Below are 17,925 nucleotides of genomic sequence, written 5' to 3'. Positions count from 1 at the left end.
TGTTTGTTGGAAAAAGTCCATTTCAAACCTTGAACTTGTAGAGGTTGGATGGAACAAACCCGCAAATCAGAATCCTGGTCGATTGCACCTTGAACTCTGCAATGCCGGTCTAAAGCGAACCTTCGGGTCATTTTCCAAACAGGGATTGTAGACGTGGTAAAGAATGACCGGGATTGGGGAGGAAACGCCCGCAGCGCCTGTCGGTGGGCCGGCCCAGTTCAGTCAACAATAAGTGATTTTCTGTTCGAGCTACCACTGCGCGCTGATTTTTTTAACGGAAATAAAGTAAAGTGGGTCGGTCCATTGGGGGGGCAGGGTGTGCGCCCTTTGGAATTTTTGTTTTTGAAAGAAAAAAAACTCTAGCGGGCCGGCCCGCCAGAAGAATCTCAGTTCAAACGATGTCAGGGTTTGATTTAGACCGGATATACATAATTCAGGGTGCAATCGACCGGGATTTTGACTTGGTAGTTCATTTCGTCCAACCTCTACAAGTTCAAAGTTAAAAATGAACTTTTTCCTTGTTTGTTTGTCCCGACATCCGCACCGTCTTCCGGCCCTCAGTAGTAGCACCCTGTCTGTGGAGTTAGAAACTCGGGAGACTTTCGCTGTGAGCCGTTGTATTTGGACGTGTGATTTGACCGGAGGATGGATGGATCGCTCTCTCTAAAATTTGGCCGATCCGGGCAAGAGCTACTCCCAGTGCAGCCAGCTAAAGATTCTTCCAAACCATCCGTCGCTCTGCGTTGCATGTTCTACTATATAATTTAAGAACTAAAACTACGTCTCTTATTCACGAGCAGCGGGAAGATACTATCCTAACAAAAGAGCAGAGGTGCATGGGAACGAACTGAGCCCTTGGTTTGCATCTGGCGGCTGCATCATGCACGTTCGTCTCGCCGTGCAATCATTCGTGACGGCGGCCGCGGGATTGCCGTGTGCGGCCATGTATCTGTGTTGACTTAGTTCCGTTCGTGCTTTTATTTCTCAATTTTGATCTTCGTCAAATTCATCAAAGTTTGATCGATGAATTTCAGAAAATCTCTCATTCACACCTCCTCTGAGAATAAACCTGCGCTTTCCCGAGCCACGAGAGGAGGCCCCGCCAACGCCGCCACGACAGAGGCTTTGCCTGTTGGTGGCCGCCGCCGACGACGAGGGGAGGAGTGCGAGGGGGAGGGGCGGCGCCGCGTGAGGGATGCCGCCCGTGTCGCCTAGGGTTAGGCGACGCGGGGGCTGTCCGCTCGATCGGGTCACAATACAGAGCGATGATGGCAACAGACGCACGCACATCATTTAGGTGTACGTATTTGTATGGCAAATTGGCACTGACCGGGCACAAAACAATGGCTGGTCAGGCATCAAGTTTAGGTGTACGTATTTTCTACGATTCCAGCACAGCACGCACGACACGTCGGCAAGAGAAATCGGAGTTCCCTTGTCACGGCCCACACGCACCCACGTACTCCTGTCGTACACACTTTGACGATCATCTTGGACGAAAGGACTGATCAGGAAAGAAATAGCTGTACAAACCAACACCGTCTTCCTCATGGGAAGCAGACTGCAGCACATAGTAGCAGAAGTATTACATGCAGCTCACAGAGGCCGGCTTATCAGACCGGGGCCGTAGACGTCCCGATCGGTGTGATAGGATATCCGCGAGCGGCAGCTAAGGTGGGAAGAGAAGAGCGCCATGTGCACCGGCCAACTCGCTGTCAGTGAGACGGTGCACGATGACCTTCTAGCGGTCAGACGGACACTGCGGGCTGCCGTACGTACCGGTTTATAAGGCTACCAATGAAACAGGGTTGCGTGTGGTGGAGAGATTCTCTTGGTCGCTCCAATAGGAGTAGCTGCTGGGTGATTGGTACTATCTCTCCTTCGTGCTCACATCTATTCACCACTCTGGTTCCTGTCTGGCGGCGATCGATCGAGAACAACGCAGGAGCTTTGTCAACCAATTTAATTACGATGGAATCCGACTATTGGAGCGCTCGAAGGGGTGGCCTTATCGCGAGAACTGCATTGCTCACTCGTACTATATCTATATCTAAAGAAAATGACTTCGCTAGCTAGGGTTCATGTCATATCCTAATAGTCGCTTGTTTCAAAAATATCCAAATGCTCGCCGCACAAAAGCTTTTGGATCCATTCGTTGTCTCCGTCAGTTTCTGCGCTGGAGTGGACGTGTGATGCGTGCGTGTGTCTATTGCCATTACATCAACATATATCTGCTGCATCCTCAACAACAAAAGAAACATACGATATGTGTTGCACTAAAAGAAAATGTGAATTTTGTTGGAAATATTAGCACTTTTCCGATTAGACTAATCCACGAGTAAACAATAAACATGACATAAAAAGTATGCATCTTATAGCTATACCTAAGCATACTAGCACGTACAGAACATAGAAACGAACCATCTATGAGCAACACATGTACGGCTAGTACAAGTACGAGTAAACGAGGGAAGAACATATCATACCCTCCGGTTGGCCAGGCCAACGCGGCGGCGGCAGTAGCCGCCTCGGCGTTGTTCGTGGCTTTCTTTTTGGCGGCGGCGTCGTCGGCCATGGTGTCGATGCAGGAGAAGTAGTGGAAGAAGAGGCGGACGGAGTTGGGGACGGGTCGGGAGCAGTCGCGTCGAGACCCTCCACAGAAACCTTATTGTCGTTCTCCCGGGCAGGACCTCGAACGACAGGATTTCGGAGGCACCTGCTCTCCCGACCAGCCGTGCACGTGGTCGTCGGGATGGGATCGCCGTAGACAACACAAAGTGAGGAACAATAGATGACGGCTAGGTTTACGCGAGAGGGAGTGAGTGAACTGAACTAGGTCACTCCACTGGCGAGAGCCTTCTTATATAGTCCGTCGGGTAGAAAGTCATGGGCCTGGCGGAGGCCCACGACCGAGCCGACGCACTCCCGGGAAGGGAGTCGTCTTTCCTAGAGAAGGGTCGCACACCCGCAAACGGAGTCGACGAATCCCGGAAATGCATGTCAGCCCACAGTCCAACGTCTCGGACAATGGCCCATCTGTTAGAGACTCGTTAATTAATCTCTGATTAATTAATTCATCCCTGAGCGGCAAAAATAAGCTTCGGCTCGGCTCATTTCCACAACCCGCGGTGCGCGCGCGTCGTGACGAGACGAGGCGGGCGGCGGAGGAGGAGGAGGAGCGCGTGTGTACAACTCCTCTTCCCAAGCTCCCAATAGCAAGTGATGGATCAACCCCTATAAAGAGGTCTGACTCTTCTTACTGTAGCAGTATGGGACTAAACTTCCCACACTTCCCACCACTTGCCGTACACATGCATGGGCCTTAGAGATTAACTAGGGACTATTGTCTTATATGGGCCTAAGCCCATCCATAATCCAACAACCCCCCACCAGATCTCGAGGCACATAAGTTTGTCAACTATTTCAAACAATGTTTGCTATACCAGAATTTTCAGTGAAGACTGTTATGTTGAACTTCCACCTAGAGCAATAGGATTAGACTTCTTCACAACTGAACAATGGACAATGCCTTGAATTGTCAGTTTGGAGTGTAGAAGTTTCGCCTATTGTCAGCTAATACGTGGCTGCCGAAGGATAAACCCCACGGGTGGAGCTTATTGGCCATACTCCGTACCTTCTCATGAGCTTACTAGAGATTACCCAATCTCATATACTGTGACCAGCAGTCGGGCTCACATAGGTGTGTTCCTCCAAAGAATGCTCTGTAGGTTAGCATCTTGCTTACATAAGCTTTGGAACACATTAAGACAAAGTCAGCCTGCCTTACAGAATTGAGAGTATTATGCATCTCCAACGGAGTGGGTTAATTAAGGATACTCTCCTCAATTGACCGCTGGATTGTTTTCCGAGGTCCTAATACATAGGATCTCCGATCACATAGGTTGGGTTACCCCCATGGCAACTTACGAGGGTCTCGTACCCATCTTCCTTGATGCATTTTCTATCATAATCCGTGATAGCCCTTTCGTAAAAGGGTCTTCCAGATTCTTAGTTGTTTGGATATAATCTTGCGTTATCACTCCGGAGTTTCTTGATTTTCTGACAGATTTTAATCTTCTTCTTATGTGCTTTGTGGATTTCATGTTTTTCTTTGAACTCTTAGCCTTGGCAATCACCGTTTGACTGTGACAGTTCATAAGGACACTCGGCACTGGTTTATCAACCACATGCAAATCCATCAAAAGCTCTCGAAGCCATTCTGCTTTGACGCATGATGTGTCTAATGTTGTAAGTTTTGCTTCCATAGTCGATCTGGTTAAGATCGTCTCCTTGCAAGACTTCCAAGAAACAGCACCACCACCAAGTGTGAAGACATGTCCACTTGTGGCTTTCATCTCATCAGCATCAGATATCCAATTGGAATCAATATACCCATTAAGTACCGTCGGGTACCCAGAATAGTGAATTACATAGTTCGCAGTATCTTGCAAATAATGCATCACTCGCTCAACAGCATGCCAATGCACATCTCCCGGATTGGAAACAAACCGGCTCAGTTTGCACACAGCAAATGAGATGTCAGGACGAGTAGCACATGCTAGGTACATGAGTGAACCAACCACTTGAGAATATCTCAATTGATCTATAGTCGTGCCTTCGAATTTTCGAATCCGTGCACTGGGATCATATGGTGTTGCTGAAGGTTTGCAGTCCGAATATCCAAACCGGCTCAAAATCTTCTCAACATAGTGGGATTGCAAAAGTGTAATTCCACCCTCAGAATTTCTGAGTAGATTGATGTTCAATATAACATCACCCACACTCAGGTCTTTCATCTCAAAGTTATGAGATAGAAAAGCCTTGACCTCCTCAATAACTTTGAGGTGGGTCCCAAATATCAGTATGTCATCAACATACAGACACAGTATAACTCCTTCACCCCCATCATAGCGATAGTATACACATTTGTCAGCTTCGTTCACAACAAAGCCAGCAGATGTTAGAGTAGTGTCGAACTTCTCGTGCCATTGCTTAGGCGCTTGTTTCAGGCCATACAAGGATTTCACTAGCTTGCACACCTTTCTTTCCTGACCATTTACTACAAAGCCATCTGGCTGTTGCATGTAAATTTCGTCTTCTAGCTCTCTGTTAAGGAAGGCCGTCTTAACGTCCATCTAGTGAACGAGAAGACCATGCGAGGCAGCCAAAGCGAGTAACACTCGAATGGTTGTCAGTCTAGCCACATGTGAGTAAGTGTCGAAGAAATCCTCTTCTCCTTTCTGGGTATAACCCTTGGCCACAAGCCTAGCCTTGTACTTCTCAACAGTACCATCGACCCTAAGCTTCTTCTTGAACACCCACTTACATCTCAATGGTTGACAACCATCAGGACGATCAGCGATTTGCCATGTCCAGTTAGCCAAGATGGAATCCATCTCGCTGCGGACCGCATCCTTCCAGTAGTCAGCATCCGGAGATGCATAAGCTTCTGAAATGGAATTGGGAGTATCATCATCCACGAGGTACACGAGGAAATCATCACCAAAGGATTTTGCAGTCCTCTGTCTCTTGCTCCTAATAGGAGCTTCCTCGTCATCCTCCGTGGAATTCTTATCACTTTTATGTTCATAATATTCCATCGGAATAGCAGGTTTAGGAGTCTCAACAGATTCTAGTCTAGAAGTGCTTTGCATATCTCTCATGGGGAAAATATCCTCAACGAATGTAGCATCCCTCGACTCCATGATCGTACCGATCTTCACGTCGTGTACATCAGATTTCACTACTAGAAATCTATAGCTAACGCTATGCTTGGCATAGCCAAGAAAAACGCAGTCCACTGTCTTTGGTCCCAACTTGCGCTTTTTGGTATCGGCACGTTGAGTTTCACCAAACAGCCCCAAGTGCGCAAGTAAGAGAGTGTAGTTCTTTTCTTTTCCCATTGCTCATAGGGAGTAGTCTCATTATCCTTTGTGGGAACTTTATCCAGGACTTGACATGATGCAATACAACCTCCCCCACCATGCCTTGGATAAACCCGATGTATCTAACATGGCGTTAACCAAATCAGTTAGAGTACAGTTTTTCCGTTCGGCAACCCCGTTTGACTGGGGTGAATCGGGAGGCGTCCTCTCATGAATAATACCATGTTCCGCATAGAATAAATCAAACTCATTAGAAAAGTACTCTCCACCATGATCAGACCGGACTCGTTTTATTTTCTTCTCAAGTTGGTTCTCAACTTCAGCCTTATAGACTTTAAAATAGCGTAGAGCCTCATCCTTAGTATTTAACAAATACGCATAGCAGAATCTAATGGAATCATCAATCAGAGTCATGAAGTATTTCTTTCCACCTTTAGTCAACACACCATTCATCTCACAGAGATCTGAATGTATGAGCTCTAATGGTGCCAGGTGTCTCTCCTTTGCAAGCTTGTGAGGCTTACGAGGTTGCTTAGCTTGCACACACGCATGACACTTAGAGCCTTTGGCTAAAGTGAAACATGGGATTAAGTCCATTTTAGCTAGCCGCGCCATACAACCGGAATTTATGTGACAAAGACGTGAATGCCAAACCTCAGATTCGTTCACATTAGAATGAATTTGGTTCATGACTTTATTACAGAAATCCTCCGGGAAAAGGCGGAATAAACCACCACAATCATATCCTTTTCCAACAAATAGTCCATACCGAGATACGACTACTTTGTTAGACTCAAATACTAACTTAAATCCTTCTTTACGTAGAAGGGACCCACTAACCAGATTCTTCTTTATGGCAGGGACATGATGCACGTTCTTGAGTTGCACGATCTTTTCCGAAGTAAACTTCATATCTATCGTGCCAACACCATAAACAGAAGCATGCGAGCCATACCCCATCAGGAAGGAACAATCTCGTGCGACATGGTAAGAAGAAAACAAAGACACATCAGCACACACATGAATATTGGCCCCAGTGTCAACCCACTAATCGGTGGACTGACAAACTGAAAGTATGGTAAACAGATTACCATACCCAGATGCCGCATCATTGTTGTTCAAAGTTACATTCACAGACTTGGAGTCATGTGCTCGCTTCTTATACTTGTTTGGGCACTTGTTTGCCCAATGTTCCTCTGAACCACAAGTAAATCAGCCATCTCTCTTTCTGTCTTTCTTCTTACCCTTCTTCTTAAAGGTAGTATTCTGCTGGACAGAGTTCTTTCCCTTGAACTCGTGGATGTTCTTCTGCACCACATTGGTGCTAGAAGAACCCTCGGCCCCTTTCACATGTGAGTCCTTTGCTGTCGAGTTCTGCTCAACACTGAGATGACCGATGACATCCTCGACAGAGAATTCACGTCTCAATTGCTTAAGAGAAGTAGCAAAGTTCCTCCAACTAGGAGGGAGTTTTGCAATAATGCAACCCGCGACGAACTTGTCCAGTAACTCACACTTCAGGAGCTCCAGCTCCTTAGCAATGCACTGTATCTCATGAGCCTGGTCTAATACAGGACGGTTATCAACCATCATGTAATCATGGAACTCCTCCATGGCATACAGCTCACTGCCAGCATCGGTTGCGCCGAATTTGACTTCGAGCGCATCCCACAAGTTTTTGGCAACCCGCATATGAATATATGCGTCAACCAGCTTGTCTCCAATCACACTCAGAACTACTCCCAGAAAGATTGTGGTTGCCTCCCTAAACGCCTTCTCATGTTCCGGAGCAATCCTTTATCTGGGGGACGCACCACCAACCCAGAACACGTTCATCGCTGTGAGCCACAAGGTGGTCTTAGTTTGCCAACGCTTAAAATGTGTCTCGATAAACTTTTCCGGTTTCAGAGTAGCAGCAAAGCCTTGAATCGAAAAGTGCCTATAATAAGGTTTTTGGATTGTTGGAAATATTAGCACTTTTCCGATTAGACTAATCCACGAGTAAACAGTAAGCATGGCATAAAAGGTATGCATCTCATAGCTATACCTAAGCATACTAGCACGTACAGAACATAGAGGCGAACCATCTATGAGAAGCACATATACGACTAGTACAAGTACGAGTAAACGAGGGAAGAACAGATCATACCCTCCGGTTGGCCAGGTCAACGCGCGGCGGCGGCAGCCGCCTCGGCGTCGTCCGTGGCTCTCTTCTTGGTGGCGGCGTCGTCGGCTATGGTGTCGATGCAGGGGAAGTAGTGGAAGCAGAGGCAGACGGAGTTGGGGATGGATCGGGAGTAGTCGCGTCGAGACGCTCCTCAAAAACTTTTGTTGCTATTCCCCCGGGTAGGATCTCGAACGACAGGGTTTCGGAGACACCTGCTCTCCCGACCAGCCGTGCAAGCGGTCGTCGGGATGGGGTGCTGGAGACAGCACAAAGTGAGGAACAGTAGATGACGGCTAGGTTTACGCGAGAGTGAGTGAGTGAACTGAACTAGATGACTCCACTGGCCAGAGCCTTCTTATATAGCACGTCGGGTAAAATTCATGGGCCTGGCGGAGGCCGACGACCGAGTCGACGCATTCCCGGGAAGGGAGTCGTCGTTCCCGGAGAAGGGTCACACACCCGCGAACGGAGTCGACGAATCCCGGGAATGCATGTCAGCCCACAGTTCAACGTCTCGGACAGTGGCCCACCTGTTAGCGACTCGTTAATTAATCCCTGATTAATTAATTCATTCCCAAGCGAAAAATAAGCTTCGGCTCGTTCCCGCAACCCGCGTCGTGATGTGGCGAGGCGGGCGGAGGAGGAGGAGGAGCGCGCGTGTATAACTCCTCTTCCCAAGCTCCCAATAGCAAGTGATGGAGCAGCCCTTATAAAGAGGTATCACTCTTCTTACAGTAACAGTATAAGACTAAACTTCCCACACTTTTCATCACTTGCCGTATACATATATGGGCCTTAAAGATTAATTAGGAATTATTATCTTATATAGGCCTAAGCCCATCCATAATCCAACAAATTTCACTGTGAAAGTGGCCAGACAGCTGGGAACGGAAAAATAAAATTATGTTGCAATACTATGTCTATGTGGGAGATCTTTTCTCCTAGCTGGGCGAGCAAGACCATCTAAAACAAGTACGCGCTAGCTTTAGCTGGATCACGTCCTCCCGATCGTGATCCACTAGAGTATGTCTAAATCCGGCTTCCGGAGCACCGAAAGGCTGCACTTATTCTTCTTCCAGGATCTCATACCCAGCATGTTGAGTAACGTGTTTGTTTTGGAAATACAGAAAGACTACGATTTGTTCTAACTTATACTATACTGTAAGATGGTCATATATTTTTATATATACGTTCATGAGACTCAAGCAAAACATCATGGTGGATTCCATCAATCCCTCGTTATCCTTTCTAACACGGCAAAGCGAGCGGCCGTTTGGTCCTATCCGCGTTTGCCCAGTGATCAAAATCGTTGCGGCTGGTCTCTCTCCGCGACGTCTCGTCCGCGTTTGTTTGTCACGATGTGCCCGCCGTCTTCCGCCCCATCGTCATCACTCGCCATCTTTCTTCTCTTCTCGAGTTAAAAACTTGCGAAACTTTCGCTGTGTGCCCCGCTGTATTTTAGACATTTGATCTGACCGCACGCGAGACAGCTAGGTCGGGTAGTCATCCTTTAAGTTTGGCCGGTCCTGACCAGTGCTACTGCCCCGGCGGAAGATTCTCGCCAAGCATGGGTCGGCTAGGCAGATGGTAAACTGGGGTGCATGTTTTATCGGGAAAACCCGGGGTGCATGTGCATCAGAAGAAACTCACCCCTTGGTTTGCATCTGGCGGCTGCATGTGCATCAGAAGAAACATTCCTGCCCGCGTCGCGTGCCGTGTGCGCGAGCGCGTACTTTTCCGTTGAGAAAACCACGCATGGCCGTGGTGGTAACGGCTTGATCATGGGTCGGCAACAAGGGCAATCTGATTAGATGCGCCGACGGGGCCATGATCCGCACCGGCACTTTTTGCACCTCCATTCTCCCACGGTGCTCCGCACGACGTAGCTCGCTGCAGAATATGCAAGACACAGATTCGCTCTTCGTTTCTCAGCATCTGTACAGAGTGACCATGGGAACGACTATTCTTTAGCACTAGCTTTTGCTCTAGCAAGTGATCCACCTGCTTTTCCTCAACAGCGACGCAATTAAATTCCTCCGAGCAAACTTCCAGTAGCAAAATGCCGATGAGGCATGGAACAAAAAGGAGCTGAAAAAACAATCGAATTGAAGATCACGTCTTTTCTTTGACCTGAAGCAAGCCGTGGCTTTCGGACATTATAATCTGCAGTGGAGAAGAGAGCTACCAGTTTCGTGCTGGCTTCTGTACCGCATGTTTTCACAGCTATGCACAACTGAAGTACTCGTATGTACGTTAGACAGCTACAGGCCGGCTGTGCGTGCGTGTGGGTTTCTTGCTACGTACGCAGTTCGAACGGCCGGACATTGACATATATCTGCGCATTGATGAACAAGCCAAGAAGATCAATGTTACGAGGCGGCCGGGGAGATGACCCACACATGCAGCATGCTGCATGCTTGCAAGCTACTCCAAGTTTCACACGTTTCCAACACTTGGCGTGTTAATGTTTGTACGTACCAACACTCCGAGTCTAGCTACAACCCCGACAAGTTTCAGCACTTTTTTTTTGCACAGAAAAAAAAGGAGCAAGTTTCTATTGCACAAGAGACTGTTATTTGCACCGGCCGAACCAGGAAACTTTGCTGAGGAAACCTGTCTGAGTGACTTCCAAGGGAGATAGTAAGAGAGATAACGTACACACACACACACACACACACAAATACGCACACACGCACATCACGTCCAACACGATTGACCAAGTGCATGCATCATGTCGGTCGATCTACCAAATTTGTGTTATTTATGATCTGGATCCGATGCCTTGTGCTCGCATGTTAGTGCTGCCGCGGCCGTACTCATCTGCTGTCGCGCGTGCTACCAGCAACCTCCATCTCCCCACGATTAGTTGTTATAGAGGCTACGGAGAACGAATGCCAGTGATTCCCAATAGTACAAAGTTCAAGTATGTTGTGTACTAGTACCATTCTTGTTGCTTGAGTTTATGCATCGATCGAATTGTGATTTGTATTTATGTGGCTCCGTATACACGTCTATCAATGCTGTAAAAAAAACTTCTAGATTTTATTTCACGGCTTTCCGGTTTTAGTTTCTTCATTGTTAGATACCCCTCCATTTCTTTTACTTCACATATTAGCTTTGTCTCTAGTCATTGTAAACATTGAATATTCAAAAAAAAATTTGTAAACTTTGACCAATTTTATAAAAATTTATTAACACCCACAATATTAAATCAATACCGTTAGAATCATCATTCAATATATTTGTATTCCATATATATTTGTTATAGTAAAAGTTTAGATTGTTTTCGATAAACTTGGTCAAACTTTATAAAGTTTCACTTAGGCAAAAGCTAATATGCGGAGTATAGTCAAACAGTGTGAGTTTTTGTTGCCATGTCGACACTAACTGCGGGGCCCCCTTTCAGATTTCGCATCAAAACGAGATCAACCGAGCATTTAGTGTTTTTGGCTGTTTCTCCAAACTATTAGCGAAATGGTGTTTTTTATATAAGCCACACACATTTTTTGTACTTTTTTGCAGTTCACTCCCAAATTTCAAAAGTTAAAAAAAATGTGCAGCTGACCAAACTCTTAAACTCAACTACTCAAACGAACTAGATCGCACGTGGAAGTGTCTCTGCTCCCTCTTCCGCACTCTTGTTTTTCCTTCTTCCACGCAGTCAACGATGATTCGTAGGCGGTGGATGATGTCTAGGAGGTAGATAGGGCCTAAGGTAAATGACGTGCAAAGGTAATTTGATAGTAGGGTGTCGGCTACGGGTTGCTTGGGTGACGGAGCCGGCGGCTCGGTTGGAGCGCGGCCCTGGGTCGGTGTGTGTTGATGGTGCCATGTTGAGGACGTGTGTTGTAACGGTTTTTGCCCGGGTTTCCACTAATCAATCGGGCAACTCTCTTCTGCTTAATGAATGAAAGTGGCAAATCTTTTGCCGTGTTTCAAAAAATAATAATTTGATAGAGCCTCACCGGAGGCTCCTAGGATCTAAGTGCCAGTAATGGAATCACGAAAGTAGGCAAAATTCGTGTTCCACCGGCCACGGTTCGGGTAATTATTCGTCTGAATTAGTTCTTTTTCTATACTTTTTCCTTGTGGCTTGATGGCGTGGTCTCAGATGTATTGTTCATCGGAATCGGCGACGGCGGGTGACAGCCATGTACGTGCTTATGTAGGTGATGTTACTTAGACCCTGTTTGGTTCCAAATAAGTCACCAACTTATAAGTTAAAACATAAAAAAAAAGTGACTTATTTTGTCAAACAGACCTAACTTATAAGTCACCCCAACTTATAAGTCATAAGTTGCTTCACCCCAACTTAAAACTTATAAGTCACCCCTTTTTGGGTGAGTCCCACTATCTTTACATAAGAAAATAAGGTGAAAATGTGTGGTCAAATGACTTATAAGTTAAATGACAACCAAACAGACGTGACTTATAAGTCATTAGTTTTAAGTCACCTAGAGAAGTTCGTCGGATTCTCGCCTGAGTCTTGTATAGTAGTGTGGCTGTACTAGCTTGTGTACGTACCTTGCAGTCGTACACATTGGTACCACGCGACAGTGATTGCACTAATGGCTCGCGCAGGCATCCTTTTGCGATTTGCGTTGACACCGACCACCGTATCAGTGTCCAAATCATGTGATCTTTAGCTTGAACAAGTTTGTGACAACGATTTATTTTCTTAGTAGAAAAAATGAACACGTGGGATTATTTGTAGTAGTATACTTGTATATTATACTCGAATGGGATTGGCATTTCATTTAGGGTTCGGTACGAAGTTTTGGATTAGGATAGAATCGAGGAGGTGCTACGACGACGGGAAGTTTTCCCGCCAAAATGAGGAAGAAGAGGCCGCGGCCGAAGTAAAAGCTTAGCACAGGATGTGCGCGAAGCGTGGCGGCCTGATCCATCAGATGCGTGCGCCGGCATTGTGGCCGTCCATCTGTGTCGCTCTCGGACCACACTTGACATCGACTGCGTTGGACGTGCTGTGATACGCTGGCCTTTGTACACAACACGTACGCACGCATCCACCACGGATTGATTGACGAGGAAGAAAAATCAATACACAAATCACGACCGCCGTCGTCGTCGGAGGCAGACTGCAATGCAGGTTACGTACAGTAGAGAGGCGTGCCAACTTTGAGTGGCATTATTTCGAACACTCAGACGGCTTATCAGACCGGGGCCGTAGACGTCCCGATCGGTCTGGTAAGGATACGCCGCTTGCATTGCATGTGCGCCGTACGTATCGGCACCACCCGCCGGCTAGTAACCAATGCGACAGTGTGCGAGGCCGTTCTAGCCGTTCTAGCCGCTTGCATTGTTTGTTTGTTTGTCCCGACGTCTTCCGGCCCGTCCCCCTCACTAGTCGCACTACCCGGTCCTGTCTGTGGAGAGACTTCCGCTGTGAGCCGTTGTATTTGGACGTGTGATTTGACCCGAGGATAGATGGATCGCTCTCTCTAACATTTGGCCTATCCGGCCAACAGCTACTCCCAGTGCAGCCAGCTAAAGATTATCGCAAACCATCGGTCGGTCTGGGCTGCATGTCCTACCATATAATTTCAACTACAAAACCACGTCTCTTATATTCATAAACAGAAGAGCAGAGGTGCACGGGAACGAACTGAGCCATTGGTTTTGCATCTGGCGGCTGCATCATGCACGTCCGTCTCGCCGTCCAATAATTCGTGACGGCGGCGGCGGGATTGCCGTGTGCGTGCCGCCGCGTACGTTTTCGTCGAGGTCGAGAACCACGCATGGACGCCTCGGTAACCTGAACGACCCATGGCCTTGGCTCTGGCTTGGGCTTGGGCAAGGTCAACCGGATTAAGGGCAGTATTGTATGACAAACTGTCCTGTGCTCGATTGATGTGGGAGGGGCCAAGTTGGCTTCTCTTCTCCGCCGTTGGACCAGTCCGGCACACCCAGACCAGCAGTGCACGCCGCCGCGAGAGGCGTGCTTCACGCGGTTCCGTCCGCGTCGGTGCATCAAAACTCAAAAGCAAAACGTGCGAAAGCAGAAGCTGAGGGTGACCTATACATGCGCCGACCGGGCCACCTTTTGCACCGTGGGCGGTGGTCGGCACGACGCACCTACCTGCAGTATATGCCACGGTGCTCCTACCAGCTAGGTCGATCGCACTTGCAAGACACAGCTTCGCTTCGTATCTCAGCATCCATCATCTAGAGTAACTGTGTGGAACGAATAGTAATTATTCAGCACTACTAGTAGCTTTTAATCTAGGAGTAGCTGATTTCCCTCAACAATGATGCAATTATTGAATTAATTTCCCTCAGGGCCAACCTCCAGTGGCAAAATGGTCTGCTTTTTCGCAGTACCCACTTTTCCGTTTTTGGCTAAAAAGAGTACTAGCAAAGAAGAAGGCGAGACTGTAAATAAGAATGCACCACGACCTTGACCTATCCTAAAACAAGAAACCAAGCACACTATAGACGCTCTCAAGCTCAGGCATTCTCGGCCGTCCAACCGATTCCTTAATGTGTTTTGGGCCGCCGTATCCCCCTCCCTAACGCCCTCGGCTGTCGGATAAAAACTGAGCGCTCTAAACTGAATGCCCGGTTGGCCTTACTCCAGGATGGTCTGTTGCTCCACCATCTTGTCAGACTGGGCGACGGCGAACTCCGCCTCTGCCTGCTCCATGTTGAAACTCGACAACAGCTTCTTCGGCTCCTCCGCATCCTCGGCCTTCATCGGCACCAGCTTCTCCTCCTCCTCTTCCCCCGGTTGGTCCTCCTCTGGCTCCGGCGAGTCCGGAGACAGCCCGACAACAACGCGGGCTGCGCGCGTAGTTTGTCTAGCCCGAATCTCCTACCGGATCTCGGCGCGAACCTCCGGCGTGAGCATTGCGTAGTAGGTGATCTTACTCCGGACCATGGTAGAGCGCCGGAGCAGGAGAGGGAGGAGGTGGATGGGCTCGGACTGGCGACGCGAAAAGAGGAGAGGTGGATGGACTAGGGTTGTGGGACTTCGGCCGGGTTAAATAGACCGATTTCCTCTCGGGCGGCGAGCCAGAGCGGCGCCATTCGTCGTTCACACCGCGGCGACGGATGAGGCGTCCAACCTGATCGCCAGGTTTCCGGACGAGTCCGCGTGGGACCTTTCAGTCAGTCCTACGTGACGGACGTGCCCATGCGCCCTCATATCCGTCATTTATTTGGGCTGGATATGAGGGTGCCGCTCAGTCCGGGCATTTAAGGCCCGTTTAAGTGAGCCGTCTAAGTCACAAAAACTTAGACAAAAACATGATCGGTTAGTGACTGGGCAGTTTGCCCGGGCGTATAAGACGGGTTTAAAGCACCCGGGTGTAGATGCTCTTAATTAACGATGCAGCTGTTTTCCCTCAACAACGATGCAATTATTGAATTAATTTCCTCCCGGGCAACCTCCAGTGGCAAAGTGGTCTGCTTTCTTCGCAGTGCCCACTTTTCCGTTTTTGGCTAAAATGAGTACTCCCTCCGTTTCTTTTTATTCCACATATAAGATTTGGTCAAAGTCAAACTACACAAAGTTTGACTAAATTTGTATAAAAATATATAAACATATAAAATACTAAAACTACATAGTATGAAAATACGTTTTATTGTGCATCTGATAATATTGATTTCATATTATAAATGTTTATATTTTTTAATATAAAGTTAGTCAAACAGTATAAAGATTAACTTTGATCAAACCTTATATGCAAACTAAAAAGAAACTGAGGGAGTAGCAAGGAAGGAGCCGAGACTATAAATTAAAATGAACACCACGACCTTGACCTATTGAATGAAATTGGGAGTCACGCTCCTCAATTCGAACATGAAACGTCTTTGACCAATGCTAGCAACTGTCTGTGCCTTTGGGATACGAACTATGCCTTTGGGATATACTCCCTTCATTTTCTTTAGTCTACATATAAGATTTGATTTCACAGCTTAATTTGCACAGCTGGAGCATGTGAGTTTCCCGTTCCGAAGTTTGATCGGGCGGGCCGGCCGTAGATATATGTGCATTGATGAGCAAGCGACGCGAAGGAGATCGATGATACATGAGACAGGGATGGAGATACAGATGATCGATGCTTGCTTGCAAGCCACTACAAGTTTCACACGCTTCGTGCGTATTAATGGTTGTATACGTGTACTACGAAAGCTCAAGTCTACAATCCGAGCGAGTTTTAGGCCTCCTTTGGTTTGGAGGAATTTTGTAGGATAGGATTTCTATAGAAAAAAAATTTCAGAGCTCTTTGGTTTGTAGGAATAAAATCCTATTCCTATGAAGGAATTCTTCCTATCCTCCACAATTTATAGGAAAATAAACATTAGCCTAGATTCAATGAAAAAAAATCCTATGATGTGAATCAAAGGGCATCTCCTTTTCAATTCATGTGCATAGGATTTGAGATGCATGTCATCTCATTTCCTATGACTTGCATATTTCTATGATTTTCCGATCCTATGAATCAAAGGAGGCCTCAGCAGTTTTTAGACCCAAAAAAGAAAGCAAGTTTCTGCTGGCAAAAGCGAGTAATATGATTTGCACCGAACCAGAAAAGCAATCATGTTATGTTATGCGAGTGATGACTTCCGAGGGACAGAGTCACAGAGATATTGTATTATTTGCACCGGGAATATAGCTACGTGCCATGCACGTTGACCAAGTGCTGTCCATCGATCTATCGAAAATCTTGTTTTGACACGGTTAGAAATTTGTCCACATATATTGTGAAAACTGCATTCAGTCTAATTTGTCCTTTAATGTTGCATGAGTTTTTAGTTTTTGTGGCATGGTTGATACATTTTCTAACCGTGTCAAAACATTCAGATCTTTTCACGGCCCATGGTTTTCCATGATCGAAGATCTCTCTCGCGTACAATTTCAGCCTCACTCCGTCTCAATCTCCTTGCCATACATGGCTACATGTAAAAGTCGACGCAAGAGCATAAAGTTTTTTCTCCCACATCCACATGCATAGTAAATGAGACAGTATTGGATCATTTTGCTATTGATTTCACATATTTTCCGCCATAAGAAATCAACAATTAACCGCCGTGATGGGTGAGGGGCGGGGTGGAGGTCTGCGTTAATATACTACTTTAAGGTGAAATAGTCTGAAGAGTCATGCCACATAAGAAGATACAACCTTCAAAAAATTACAATAACCTTATCGGCGAGTCCAAATTAGGTGAAGTATAATATGATCATTCTAGAAGTTACATAATCTGAATCGAACCGATTCCTAAAGGTGTTTCTCGTTTATAGCATCCAAAATCTTCAAGAGGGTGGGGAAGTCTAACGTACAGCCGACTAGATCCTTGAAGCAAGCTCCAAATAACACCGAGGCCCCGGGAGCTAGGCGACTATATTTGTTTTCTCAGGATGAGTGGCTAGACGATTATAATTCCGAATGGAATACGGACAAATGAAAAGAAAAGAGTGGTTATACCCTAAACTCTAAGCCATAAACCCACGTCGTTGGCAATATCATTTAGATACGACTACTCCAAGTACTTGTTACATAAATGCATTCATCTTTTCTTTTATGCGGGGGCCATAAATGCATTCATCAACCCATGATATTGGATACAAACGTGCATGATGTGCAATGACCCAAAACATGCATAGTAACCGGTCTCGATATAGAAATGTGGTCAACCCAAGTTATCCCGATAAGGATTGAGTATCTCTGCCATCTTTGCCAACCCTGTGACCAACATCCAACCATTTTGGGCCCAACCTCACTCCATCATTCACGCACGTACGCTACAAATTGCGCACACGTCGCCCCCACCCCGCCAAATACAACGGCAACCGACAATCCAATCCGCAAACAGAAAAACTGATGATGGAACAGCAAATTCGTTCACATC

This window comes from Triticum urartu, chromosome 5 (genome assembly GCF_003073215.2).
Source record: "Triticum urartu cultivar G1812 chromosome 5, Tu2.1, whole genome shotgun sequence".
Taxonomy (NCBI): domain Eukaryota; kingdom Viridiplantae; phylum Streptophyta; class Magnoliopsida; order Poales; family Poaceae; genus Triticum; species Triticum urartu.
The sequence above is the reverse complement of the archived record's forward strand: the minus strand, read 5'-3'. Positions refer to the sequence as shown.